The sequence below is a fragment of the Mus caroli genome, unplaced genomic scaffold (genome assembly GCF_978045245.1).
Source record: "Mus caroli unplaced genomic scaffold, Mus_caroli_1 scaffold_6, whole genome shotgun sequence".
In the NCBI taxonomy this organism is placed as follows: domain Eukaryota; kingdom Metazoa; phylum Chordata; class Mammalia; order Rodentia; family Muridae; genus Mus; species Mus caroli.
Genome location: NW_028227261.1, coordinates 48,724,783 through 48,737,656, shown reverse-complemented (window position 1 = coordinate 48,737,656; position 12,874 = coordinate 48,724,783). Strand labels below are relative to the sequence as shown.

At 51.1% G+C, this 12,874-nt stretch overlaps 1 protein-coding gene across 2 annotated transcripts in view; it reads right to left on the bottom strand.

The window, feature by feature from the left end:
- The window catches only part of Acot11 (acyl-CoA thioesterase 11), a 57,604-nt gene that overhangs the window by 41,003 nt on the left and 3,727 nt on the right, over positions 1–12,874 (bottom strand). The window lies entirely within an intron of this gene.

Here is a 12,874-nt window from a genome sequence, read left to right as displayed (position 1 = left end):
AAGACCTGGCTTCTCCCCATCAGAACCCTTCACACCCTCCCCACCACATGGCTAAGAATGCAGCCTGTCCCTGCCTCTGGGTTACCATGGCAACAGGAAGCCAGGCAGTGGGCCCAGGCCCTGCTATCCTGCAAGCCACCTCATTTACCCTGGAGCTGGGCACAGCAGCCATAGATAGCACTATTCCTTCTGGAGAGGAAACAAGAACAAGTGGGAAGGGGGAGAAAAAAAAGAGAGAGAGAGAGAAATCAGCTACAGAGAGAGAAGGGGAAACAAAACAATCAGAGAGAGAAAAGACAAGACACAGGGAGGAGGGAAGGAGAACAGAAAAGAAATGTCAGAGGGAGAAAGAAATGGGCTGGGAGGGAACAAAACAAGCACATGCATGGGGGTGGGGAGAGGGGGAGGGGAGACAGGAAAGGGGCCCCTCCTGATCCACACTCCACACCACACATTCCTGGGCCTGAGCTGCTCACAGCTTTTGAGACTCTGGGCAGCTAAGACTTCCTGCCCCAGGAAGCTGGCAGCCTGGCTGGGCCCCCTCCAGCTGCTCTCTGGGCCCTCTAGCCTCTACCCTGCTGAAGGATGGTGTCCAGGCCTTCCCCCAGCAAGTGGGGCCCCTTCTCCCACCCCACGGGGATCCTCAAACCCTCCTGCCACTCTGTCCTCTCCACCCCCACCCCACCAGCCTCCTTTAGCTCAAACCAGCTTAGTTCTTCTCTGTGTTTAAAAAGCCATTCCTAAGAAGGCTTGCAGAACAGTGGAAGCAGGACTCATGATTTACCAACTGAATACATCTTGTCACTTGTCACTTCTCACTTGGTCAGGCCCTGGAAGAGGCCTAAGCGTCCTCTCTGCAGGTAGAAGATGCTGATCAGGATCAGGCAACCCATGGCAGAGGCTGGAACGGGCACTGCAGCCCAGGCAGCTCTGCGGGGGCTCACTCCTTATACCCCAGGTTCTTCTCCGAGCCTTCAGCTCAGGGGAGTTGATGGACTATAAAAGAGCCCTGACCTGACCTGGCCTCACAGCACCAACATTACTCCCTCCACTGTGTGAAAGGGACCTGAGCCAAGAGAAAAGCTTGCTGAAAAAGCCAAGAAAAGTAGAAAGAAAAGAAAGACAAAGTTTGGGGTGATCGGCAAGAGATCTGTGGCCAAGCCCCACAGGGTCTTGGTACTCTAGATGTGACCCTGCCTCTGGTTTGCTAGAGAACCCTGAGCATAACTTAAGCTACTCTGGACCTCAGTCTTCACAACTATAAAATGGGAACATGAGCGTCACAGAAAGGAGTCCGAGTGCTTAGACCAGGACCTGACCCACAGGAAGTGACCCAAACTGCTGTGCTTTGTGTTGTCCAAAAGCTAAGGCACTTCAGAAAGATACGGGTCCCAGGGGTATGTGACATCTATGGAGAACAAAGGGCCAGGTGGCCTGTGCAGAAAATGCTTTGAAGGCAGCTGGGACCTGTGACAAAAACATTCACATTTCTTTCCATTACTGCCAGTTGAACACGAAGCTCTCTTCTATATTAGGGTTTCACTTAAACTGAGAATCATGGCTGGGCAGGACAGTCTGTGGTCCTCTGCAGGCACCCTGCACTTGAGGACTGCCAGAATGCCATGCTACTCAAGGTTCCAGACCTCAGGAAGGAAACAGACTCTTGGAATTACTAGAAAGCAGCTGGAAGGGTCGGTGGCAACAAGGTGGGCACCAGGAGGAGCCCCTGGGCCACGAATAAACCATCTTCAATAAATTGCTTTTGTTCAAGGCCAAACATCATCAGGGCCCAGTGAGAACCTGGAGATTGAGCCCGGAGGGGTTTCCCACGGTGCCCGTGGAGACTGAACCTGGACCAGTTCCGTAGAGCCCCATGCTGCACCAAATGGCAGCAATGAGGATGGGCCTGGTCATTGGCAGGCTGACAAAAAAAGCGAAGCAGGGGACCCTGCATCCAGTGTCTGTCACTGTCACTGTCACTGTCCCCTGGGTTTAAATTGATTATGGGCTGAGCCGGTTCTACCTTAATAGCTGTTTATGTGAAAACAGCCTCATGATTTCATCCATCCACAAACTCAACTGTGGCAACTCCTACTGTAACCAAAGTGTAGCGCTGTGGTGGCTGAGGCTTGCTGCCCCAGTACGGCGGGGGAGGGGAGGAGAGGAAGGAATGACTCAGTGCGGAGGAGGCAGCCCCAGGCTGGGGTTTTGCTTGAGGCCCAACCCTGTGAGCAAGAAACCAGAAGGAATGTGTCAGACCCTCAGAAAGGACAGATAACCGGAGGGAGATCAGGGAGGGCACCGACTATTGGTGGCCTGGGCTGGATCTCTGAGGGCTGGTCAGAAACCAGGCCTGGAGCATTCCAAGTAAGGCAAATAGGTAGAAAGAACAACTGTTCAGATCACTGAGGTTCATCTCTGTTAAAACTCCCATTCATTTCTTCAGGGCGATGGGACCATCTCATCTCTCACGACATGTAAAAAGAAGACAAGGCCATTTAAAGAAGGAAAGAAAACACAGAGCATCGAGGGGTGTGGCCCGGTGGGTGGCATGCTTGCCTAATATTCAGAAAGCCCTGGGTTTGAGCCCCACCACTGCATGAAACGGTTGTGGTATTATCCCAACATTTGGAAGATGGAGGCAGGAGGATCAGAAATTCAAGGTCCATCCCAGCTACAAAGCAAGTTTAAGGCCAGCCTAGGCTACATGAGACCCTGTCTCAAAAAGAAAAGAAGGGCTGGCGAGATGGCTCAGTGGTTAAGAGTGCCGACTGCTCTTCCGAAGGTCCTGAATTCAAATCCCAGCAACCACATGGTGGCTCACAACCATCCTTAACGAAATCTGATGCCCTCTTCTGGAGTATCTGAGGACAGCTCCAGTGTACTTACATATAATAAATAAATACATAAATAAATAAACAAATACATAAATACATAAAATTTAAAAAGAAAAGAAAACGAAATATGATGGAGGGAAAAGGTACTTTCCTAATCTGAGGCAGTAGTGTGTGGGAGGGTTCCTGTGGGGAACTGGCTAATGTATGAATGAATGAGAGGGTGCAATTAGGAAAGACATGGGAGGGGTGTGGTTCTAAGGAGAGAGAATGCAAAGCCCCAAGAGGATTGGTGTGACTATCAGAGGGCAGTAGGTAAGAAGTCAGGAGGGTAGCCTGGTCCACATGGCCCAAGGCTGGGCAGATCCCCAGAGTGCAGATTTGACTCAAGTGCTAGAGTCTGTAAGTGGCGGGAGACGGGACCTGCCTTTCAGATCTCTCCATGTTGGACTTGCGTGCTTGTGTGTCCTCTTGGATGAGGAGAGGCAAGGAGAGTCCTCAGAGCTCCTATGCTGCTAGCTGGGAGAAATGGCACTTGGGCAGGGCCTGGTCAAAGTGTTGGCCGGCCAAGGGCAGATTTCAGAGGTCCAGCTAGCTGCAGTACTGCAAGTGGGGGCGGGGGGAGCTTGAGGTGAGGGAGAAGTGTTAGTACCCAATTAGGGGAGGGGGGGGGAATGAGCGAGGTAAGGACCAAGCACTTTCCAGCTATTGTTAAACATTCACTGAATGTACCACAGTTCTGATACGCACCCCTCTGTTGAAAAGGGGGCTACACACCTGCAAAACAAACCAGCAAAAAACAACCACCAGCACGTGGGGGCATCTGAAAGGCACAGGGCTCTACACCTGTAGTAGGTTAAAGGGTACTAGAGCCTCGTGGCTCCTCTCAAGACTCAAGAGAAGGAGGAGTCTAATCCTCTCCCCTGAGTCTGAATCACCTTCAGTGACATTTCAACCAATGCCTGCAACCCCAGGTCTCGGGACGGGACGTTTTGCTGCATCCCCTAGGCCTCCCCTCTGGGGGACCTAGCTGCCAGGTAAGAAATCTAACTCTCCTGAGACTGTCACGTGGATGCTCTGAATGACATTCCCAGCTAAGCCCAACCTTGCAGCCTTGCCCACAACAATGCCAGTGAAGCCATACTAGACCCTAGGCAAGCTCACTCACTAGCTAACCACCACCCATAACCTCTACCTGGGCCCCGCAGGCCAGATGAATTGCACTGCAGAGCTCTGCCCAGCCTTGCCCAAATTTCCAACCCACAAATTACAATGCATCACAAACTGATGGGTTTGCTAAGCCATGGAGTTTCAGGGTGGTTTGCATTGCAATCCTAGTAACGACAGCAGATGCGGTCTCGGGAGAGACTTGCAGACAGGGACACACATACTCCCACATAAGGAGTAGATATGAAAGAGAAGTCTGAAAAAGACCCAGGGCGCCATCAACCTGGTGTAGGGAGAGTCCCAGACGGCTCCCGGACACACGAGGCAGCATGAAGGCAGATGGGAAAGAAGCTAACTGAGAGGAGGAGAAGGGGTCCAGTCAGAATGATTTAGAAAAAAGATGAGAGCCAGCCAAGTGGAAACTGGTACCACACAAGAAGTCACTGGTAGGTGAACTGGGACGGGAATGGCTTTGCTTTCATGGAGACTGGGAAGTACTGGTGTTAGTTCATCTGCAGAGGAGTATGGCAGGTGAAGGGTCCCCCCAGAGCCAAAGAGCTGCCCACGTGATGGATACCTAGCATCTAAGAAGTACTCGGGCACAAGCTCAGAGATCCTCTTAAGAAATCTGCTGTCATGGGCTGGAGAGGTAGCTCAGCGGGTACTGACTGCTCTTCTGAAGGTCCTAAGTTCAATTCCCAGCAACCACGCGGTGGCTCACAATCATCTGTAATGGGATCTGACGCCCTCTTCTGGTGTGCCTGAAGACAGCTACAGTGTATTTCATGTAATAAATAAAAATCTTTGGGCCAGAGCAAGCGGGGCTGAAGCAGGAAGGAAGGGAGGAAGAAGGGAAGAAGGGAGGGAGGGAGGGAGGGAGGAAGGGAGGAAAGAAAGAAAAATCTTCTGTCTGGCGTGAGCCTACTGTGTGCTTCTTTATCCTCAGCTCTACTCAGTAACAGGTAACGGTGATCCAAACTGAACACATGAGGGAAAGGAAACATGAACAGGAGAGAAAGAACATGCCCACACCATGACTGACCAGTAAAGGGCAAAGGGAAGGTCACCCAACGCAGGTGTTGCAAAAGGAACTCTGAGGATCAGGTCCCCAGCACATGGCACTGCAGAGACTCTCCACAGTTGCCTTTTGGGTCCCAGCCAGAGCTGCTATAACCAGTGGGTCCCTCCTGGGCTTGAAAACTCTTTCCAGATAAAGATATCCAAACTGCCATGTCATGACTGCACACTCCCCATCCAAAGGGCCAAGACACCAGGCTCAAACTCCATTGTCAAGTGAGACACACCTTCTCAGCCTTGCCTGCCTGCAAGCCTTACTTTTATCTTCAAAGCAGGAGGGCTGGACTAGGCTGACTCAGAGGGCTTGGGGGGGCGGGGGGGGGGGCTCTGGGATGCCATAGAAAAGCAACTGGGGCTTTCCCACCACACCTGGCTCCTTTAAAGATGGTCCCTCCCCTTGGCCCACAGTCATTAAACCTTTGGCTCACCACTTGCTCTCTTTTGAACAGAAAATTATTACATTGTGTTTATTTGTGTGTATTGGGGGTAGGGTGTGAGGCATGCCCGTGTGAAGGTCAGAGGACAACTTGTAAGAGTCAGTTCTCAATTCCCGCCCCCCCCCCTTCTGGCACGTGGACCGCAGGGATGGAACTCAGGTCACAGAGCTTAGCAGCAAGCACCTTTACCCATTGAGTCCTACCACTTACTCTTTTAAAATGCGCCTTCTCCATCATGGAAACATCAGATGATATGAAGCAGCTCAGTTACAGGGACCCTGGGGACCCCATATTCCCAGTGATAGGAAGGACACTGAGTCTGGAAGAGAGCTAGCAAAGAACCAGCCAGAGGGGTAGGGAGCCAGCCCAGTGGATAAGAGCACTTGCTGCTCAATCATGAGTTTAACCAGTATTCACATGAAAAGCCAGCTATGGCCGTGTGGACCTGTAAGTCCATCAATGTGATGAGGGTGGGGGGTGGGAGGTGCAGTTCTGGCTGCTGGTCTAGCAGCAGGTTCAGTGTCTCAAGGGAAGAAGTAGAGTGACAGAGCAGGATATTTGATGTCCTCCTCTGGCCTCCGCCAGTGTGCACTGCTCACACGTGTGTGCAAGACACATGTAAACAAAGAAAAGAACCAATCAGAATTTCTCACCTACACACAATACATATCACACATATACACACAGTTACACACATATATAAATACATACCTACACATACATTCACATACATATGTATGTACACACCACACACTCACACATACACAACCACATATACATACATATACACAATCACATACACAGGTACACACATATATACACACACAGACAGACAGACACACACACACACACACATACACTTGCGTGCACACAAACACTCTCTCTCACACACACACACACACACCTCACAGGGTATGTTAGGAAGAACAAGATGCTAGTCTGGTCTCTTCAGGCCTCATAAGGGATCTGAAGGAAGTGAGGAGCCACCTGACTTTGGGAAGCCAGGGCTGCCTTATGGAGGCCCATGGGGAGCTCCCCCTTCAGGCCTCTGACCCAGGCTAGACCACACCCTAGGGTGGATCACAGCCTGTTCTCAAGTCACAGATAGGACAAGGCCAAGGAGTGGAGAGAGAGATGTGAGAATGGACCCACAGGTCCCCAGTGAGCAGGTGGAACAAAGGTCTCATCTGGGCCCCCAGTCTGGGGCTGGTTCCCTAGGTCTCTGAAGAGCCAAGGTGAGGTTCATACAGAACTTTTCTAACTGTGAAGGGAATGTCCACATGAAGAGGCAAGAAGTACCCTAAGAAAGTCAACAGTAATGCCCTCCTATAAGCAAGTTCTTGGGAGTTGGAGGCACAATGATCAGGAGTTCAAGGACAGCCTCGGCCACATAGTTCGAGGCCAAGAGGTCTCAAATACAGAGCAGGGATAAGAGTGGAGGGCGGGTGAGAGCAGACCAGCAGACAACAGTTCTACCGTCTGGCAGCCCTTACGGTCATTCTACTGGAGTTCAGTACGCAATCATAAATCCTGACAGGGACAGGTTTCCCTCCAGCACTGGACTAAAGCTAAAGCTGGGTTGTCTACAGAACATCCCGAAGCTGAGGCCCTACTTTTCTCCCTCCCAGCGACAGCCCTGCCCACTGAGGACTGCCTCGAGTAGCATTCATTGATGAATTTATGACCCACTGATGGTGACTAAGGCTCCCGAGGAAGCTCCTGGAAAGATACCTATATAATATGGAAGGGGGCCAGAAAGCCAGTCCTCAGGGGGTCACACACCATTTCCTTGTCAGACAGGCTCTTTCCTAGCCCTCCACAAGTGCCTCCTTCCCTAGAGAAACTTACAGGCTAAGCCAAATGTCACCTACTCCAAGAAGCCTACCTGGACCCCTCTTGAGTGATGAGGGCCACCTCAGCCTTCCTCGGCCACAGTCTAGCCACGATGTCTTTATCAGTTTATACCTACCTGAATTGTCCCATCAGCCTAGGGGCCCTAGAGGACAGGTCTGGCCTGGCTCATGCCAATGTCCCCAAAGTCTGGTCCTTTTCATCATTGTCATGACTCTAATGTCATCATCTACCTGCAGAGAAGCTACTCCTGGAATGGCAGGGACACACATACAGGCCTGTGGCCAGGGGACTGGCAGAGGACCCAGCTGGCTGTGCCATCTGTCCTGCAGTCACAGGGCAGAGCATGCCTAAGACAAAGATGTCAGGCTCAGCCAGGTCAGCCTAGGACATGGTAAGAAGCCACAGCACCCGGGGTCCTGCCCAGCTGGAGCTGCGGTCAGGCAAGATTATTATTTTTTAACTTATTTGTCTTTATGTGCCTGGGTGCTTTGCCTGCATGTACATCTGGAGCTGTGCCCGATGTCCGTGGAGCCAGAAGAGGGCGCTGGATTCCCTGGAACTGAAGTTACAGGCAGTTTTTAGCTACTATGTGGGTTGCTGGGAATACAACCTGCATCCTCTGGAAAGTAACAAGTGCTCCCCCCCCACACACCCCCCAACCCCCCACCCCCCCACCACCACGTTTTTATTAGGTATTTAAGTCCTCTATACCCCCCCCCCAAACAAGTGCTTTTTAACTACTGAGCCTTCTCTCCAGCCCCTGGACAAGATGGTTTAATCCTCTAACTAGTTCAAAGTGATGTAAACCCAGGGCCTTGACTCTCTCATCTGTAAAGCCAGTTGAACACCGCAGCCTCACAAAGCACTTAGGGATTTAAATACACAGGACATTTAGCAGAGGCTCAGCAGATACCATCATCTTATCATCTCACCTGACCGACAAGCCCTGTCACTGAACCACAGAGGAAACCCACAGACAGATGAGAAACGGGACATGATTATTTACCACGGCCAGTGACATGCAAGTTCTGTGGCCTACCCCAAAGAGGCCTGCAGACGTGGAATCTGGCTCACGGAGCAGGCTGCAGCCTACACAGGCCAAGTGAGTTGGTGCCTCTGAGGCTGATCTCTGGACCCTTTCACTCTCCAGCAAAGTAGCCGGCAGCTCTCCCAAGGCTCTAAGAGGCAACATAGTTGCACTACAGCCCTAGGCACAGATGAGTGGTACAGAATCTGTCGTGTGCTGTGGGGTCAGCTCAGACAGCCTGGGTCCCCCCCACCTACACTCTGTGTACAAGGAATGACAGCAAGTCCACTCACTGGGGTTGCCTCCATAGTCAAAATGAAGCTGAATATGGCCCCAGGCTAGCAACTGCCCAAGCCCAGGCACCTCCTTCAGTGCCTCATGAGCTCCTGGATGGTCCTAACACAACTTCCTGTTGAGACAGGAAGGTAACTGGGACCCCTGGGGGCCAGCCAATCAATGAAGACAAGGTACTAAGCCAAGGAACCACGGTGGCACATGATAAGATCCTGTTTCAAAGATTGGAATAACTAAAAAATAAACTAAGCCAAGGGATCAGAGAACCCCCAGAAAGCTCACAGAAAATAGCCACAATGCTCCAGACACCGACCCAGACTCAAGGCCACTGCCGTGGCTTCAACCTCAGCCAACTGGCAGCTGGCTCAGGCCACTCTACACTCTGAGAGTCTATTCAGCAGCTCAGATGCCTGGCACTCCTCTGCTTTAAATCCTACAAGAGAACACTTCCCTCTGCCCGGATGAGCCTCCCTGAGACCCACCCCCTCAGCCTCCAGGCCCCTGCTCAGATACCACCTAGCCAGGACCCCGAACCCATCCTCTCAGTCCCTGCTCCCCAGAGAGCCTGAGTTTAAAGCCCTTCAGTGCCACTTGACAATTGTGTGGCCTCTGGAAGGTGACTTAACCTCTCTGGTTTTGTTTCATCCTTTTTTTTTTTTTTTTCTTTTTTAGTGGGTTTGGTTTGGTTCTTCGAGACAGGGTTTCTCTGTGTAGTTCTGGCTGTCCTGAAACTTGCTCTGTAGTCCAGACTGGCCTCAAACTCACAGCTCCACCTGCCTCTGCCTCCTGAGTGCTGGGATTAAAGGCGTGCAGCAGCCACCGCCCAGCCCCCAATGCATTTTTAATATAGGGCACAAGAGCATTCTCTGCTTCAGAGCTCTAAGGACTGAGTTCATGCATGCTCAGACCCAGGCAGCACTTATTATTACTGATATTCACAGCATTCATGCCAGCTTCCATTGTCGTGGTTTGCCTGCCTTTACAGTCTCTCTATTAGCTCAGCCGCTGGGATCTATGCTGTCACAAGCGAGCATACTCCAGGACTTGCCCTACACAGATATGCCAATCCCTAGGAAACACCCACATAGGGAACAAAAGAACTGGGCATAACATTCTAAGGGGCATTGTCTGGAGCCAAGGAGGATGGGGAGTCAAAGGGAAGGTGATGGCTGAGCTGGGTTTGTAAGGATAAATCCAAATCATCAAACAGACTGAGAACACTCTGGGTGTCTGCCCATGGCTAAGGCTGGGGTTCATATGTGGCTCCCGAGAAAGCTGTTAATGGTTGAGCCTCAATTTTCCTGCAGAGCGAGCCTTCTAGGGCCACCACAAGCTCTTCCAGCCCTTGGGGTCAGCCATTTTGAGCTCTTGTTGTATGACAGGCATTAATTAGCATTTTCTATTGGTAGGCCTCCCCTCCCACACCTGAAGCACCCCTGCCACACAGTGAGGACAACCATCAGAGTGCCACCACACAGTCAGGACCACCATCAGAGTGGTTTGCCAACTCCTCACATTCAGACTCAAGGTTGGGGTACTTTCTAGGATCACCTACACACAGGGACTCAGGGACAAACAAGGGACAAACACCTGGCCTAAAGTTACACAGTGAGCAATAGGGTGAAAAAAATTTTTTTCCTGTGTATGTTTGCATGTGTTTTATATGAGTGTGTAGAACATGTGAACATGCAGGTGTGTATGCCCATGCGCATGTCTGAGATCGTCTCTATTTTATTGCTTTGAGACAGGATCTCTTACTGAACTAGAAGCTCACTATTTTCTCTAGGCTGGAATCCTAGCCAGTCCCTAGGACCTGCCTGTCCCTACCCTTCAAGGCTGGGATTACAGGCTCACACAGCTATGCCAAGCTCTTTGAATAGGTGCTCGGAATTTGAACTCGTATCTTCTTGTTTGTACATTGCATCTCTACCCACTGAGCCAACTTCCCAGACCTGGAAATGAGACCCTAACGTGATAGCACACTCCCGTGACTCAGGAAGCTGAAGCAGGAGGATCAGGAGTTCAAGACCATCCCGAGCTACAGAGTGAGAATATCTCAAAACAACAGAAAGGCAAGATTCTAATCCATGGGCTACTTCCCAAACCTCAGTGTAGTCTGGGCTGGGGAGGATGAAGTATGGAGAGGGCCCTCCAGCTATCCTAAGATTCGGATAAGTGGTGGGTCGTAAGAAGGTCTGCAGCAGCACCCAGGCCAATGAGCAGAGCACAGATGCATGCTGCTGGCTCCAGTCTCCATCAGCTTGACATTAGCACCTGAGCAAGGAGTCTCAGGCGAATGGGGCCAAATAGCTCATCAACAGTTGTGTACTCAAAACAGTCCCCAAGCACCATTGGTAGCTGATCTGGACCAGGCTAGAACTGATGATTAGACGTTCAAAGTCATCTTTGGCAACATCTTCATCAATTGAGGCCAGCCTGGGTTACACGAGACCCTGTCTCAAATAAAAATAGTTCAGTCCCCCCAAAAAAGAAAATGCCCCCAAACTCTCCTTTTTTTTTCCATAGGAGCAAAGGAAATTAAAATAGACGCTACGGAAAGTCAAGATGTGCCAACCAGGCATAAGTTCAAAGATGGTGATCAGTATCATTTTTAACTAATGTGAAGTCCCTGGGGCCCTTGGGGCATAGTTTCCACATCCAACACGCGGCTCCATCACCATAGGCTGGATGCTAGCTGAGTTTGAGTCAGGACTCGGAGTTGGAATGTTGCTCACCAGCCTTTGCCTGGCTAAGCCTGGTGTCCAGAAAGCTCTAGAACCAGAACTATTGAGTTCAAATCCCAGCTCTGCCACTTTCTGCCTCTGTAACCCTAGACAGGCCACTGACCCCTCTGAGCCTGAGTTATTCCTCATCCGGGACAAGTGTGGCGAGACAGAAGTAGAGTGGGGAACGTACTGGTTACATTTCTTATGCTATAGCCAAGTACCTAACAAAGCGGCTGAAGGAAATACGGGCTCGTTTTAGCTCACAGTTTGAGGAAACACAGTCTACAAGGCAAGGAAATGATGGTGTCAGGTGGTCACACTGTGTCTACAGACAGGAAGCCTAGAGAGACAATGCTGGTACCGAGATACATGCTCTTTTTTCTCTTTTTATGGGGTCCAGGCCATAGGAATCTGCTATCCACACTCAGTGTGGGTTTCCCTCCTCACTTGAACCTCTATGGAAACCATCTCACAGACATACCCAGATCCTGAACTCAGACAATCTGACAGCAAAGACAGCTGACAGCCATCACAAGGTTGATAAAGTGGACCTGCCTCACTGAACTGAGGATGTTAACATGGGCACACTCAGAGCATGCTCTGTGGCAAAGTCAGAGCGTGGACATACTCTATCCTGGGCTCGGGGGACAGAAGCAAGAGGCCCAGTAGCTCAGATTCCATCCTGGACATGGCAGAGAAACTGCCTGTCCACATTCATTCCCTAGGTATCCCCTGGCCTCTGACCAGGACTAGGTATACCAAGCACAGCTTGTAAAGTTTACTGGGGTAGAAGAGAGAGACACACAACCAAATCTTCCATCCTAGGGAGAGCGGGGCTCACAAAGACAGCACAGTGTCATAAGAAATCTAGGAAGGCTTTCCAGAGGAGGCAGCATCCCAGCTGAATCCGAGGGCCAAGAAGGAAACCGCCAAAGAGACGGCAGGCTGACGGAGGTGCAAGGGAGGCCAAGGTCACTGGTGGTCACTGGTGGAAGGTACAGAATGTATGGCAGCTAGAGAGAGCCAAGGTGGAACACTAAGACAGAAAAAACAATCCCTACATTGCTGCTGTGAACACAGAGGGAGGATGGTGGGGTGTGGAGAGAGCTGGGCAAGCCTGCCACTGAGATGGGGACCTGCCAGGTAAGACTGAACGGGTGGGCACACACCACAGCTAGCTTTTCAGAGATAACCTCTAGTTGGGTAGCAGATGGAAGGAGCTGGGTGAGATCCTAAAAGTACAAAGAGCCCGGGCTGGGCAAGGATGCCGCTCAGGGGAAAGGACAGGTGAGATGTGTATTTAGCCAGGGCACTTTTTTAAAAGGCCTTTTCTGTACCGACCTCAGTTGGCAGATACTCTTGCCCAGCACTGGCGGTACAGCCTGTCCCAAGCCCTTCTCCAGGCACCAGGCCAAAGGCCCCCCAATGAGCCACTGTGCACTTGGGTGTTTCTGGGAC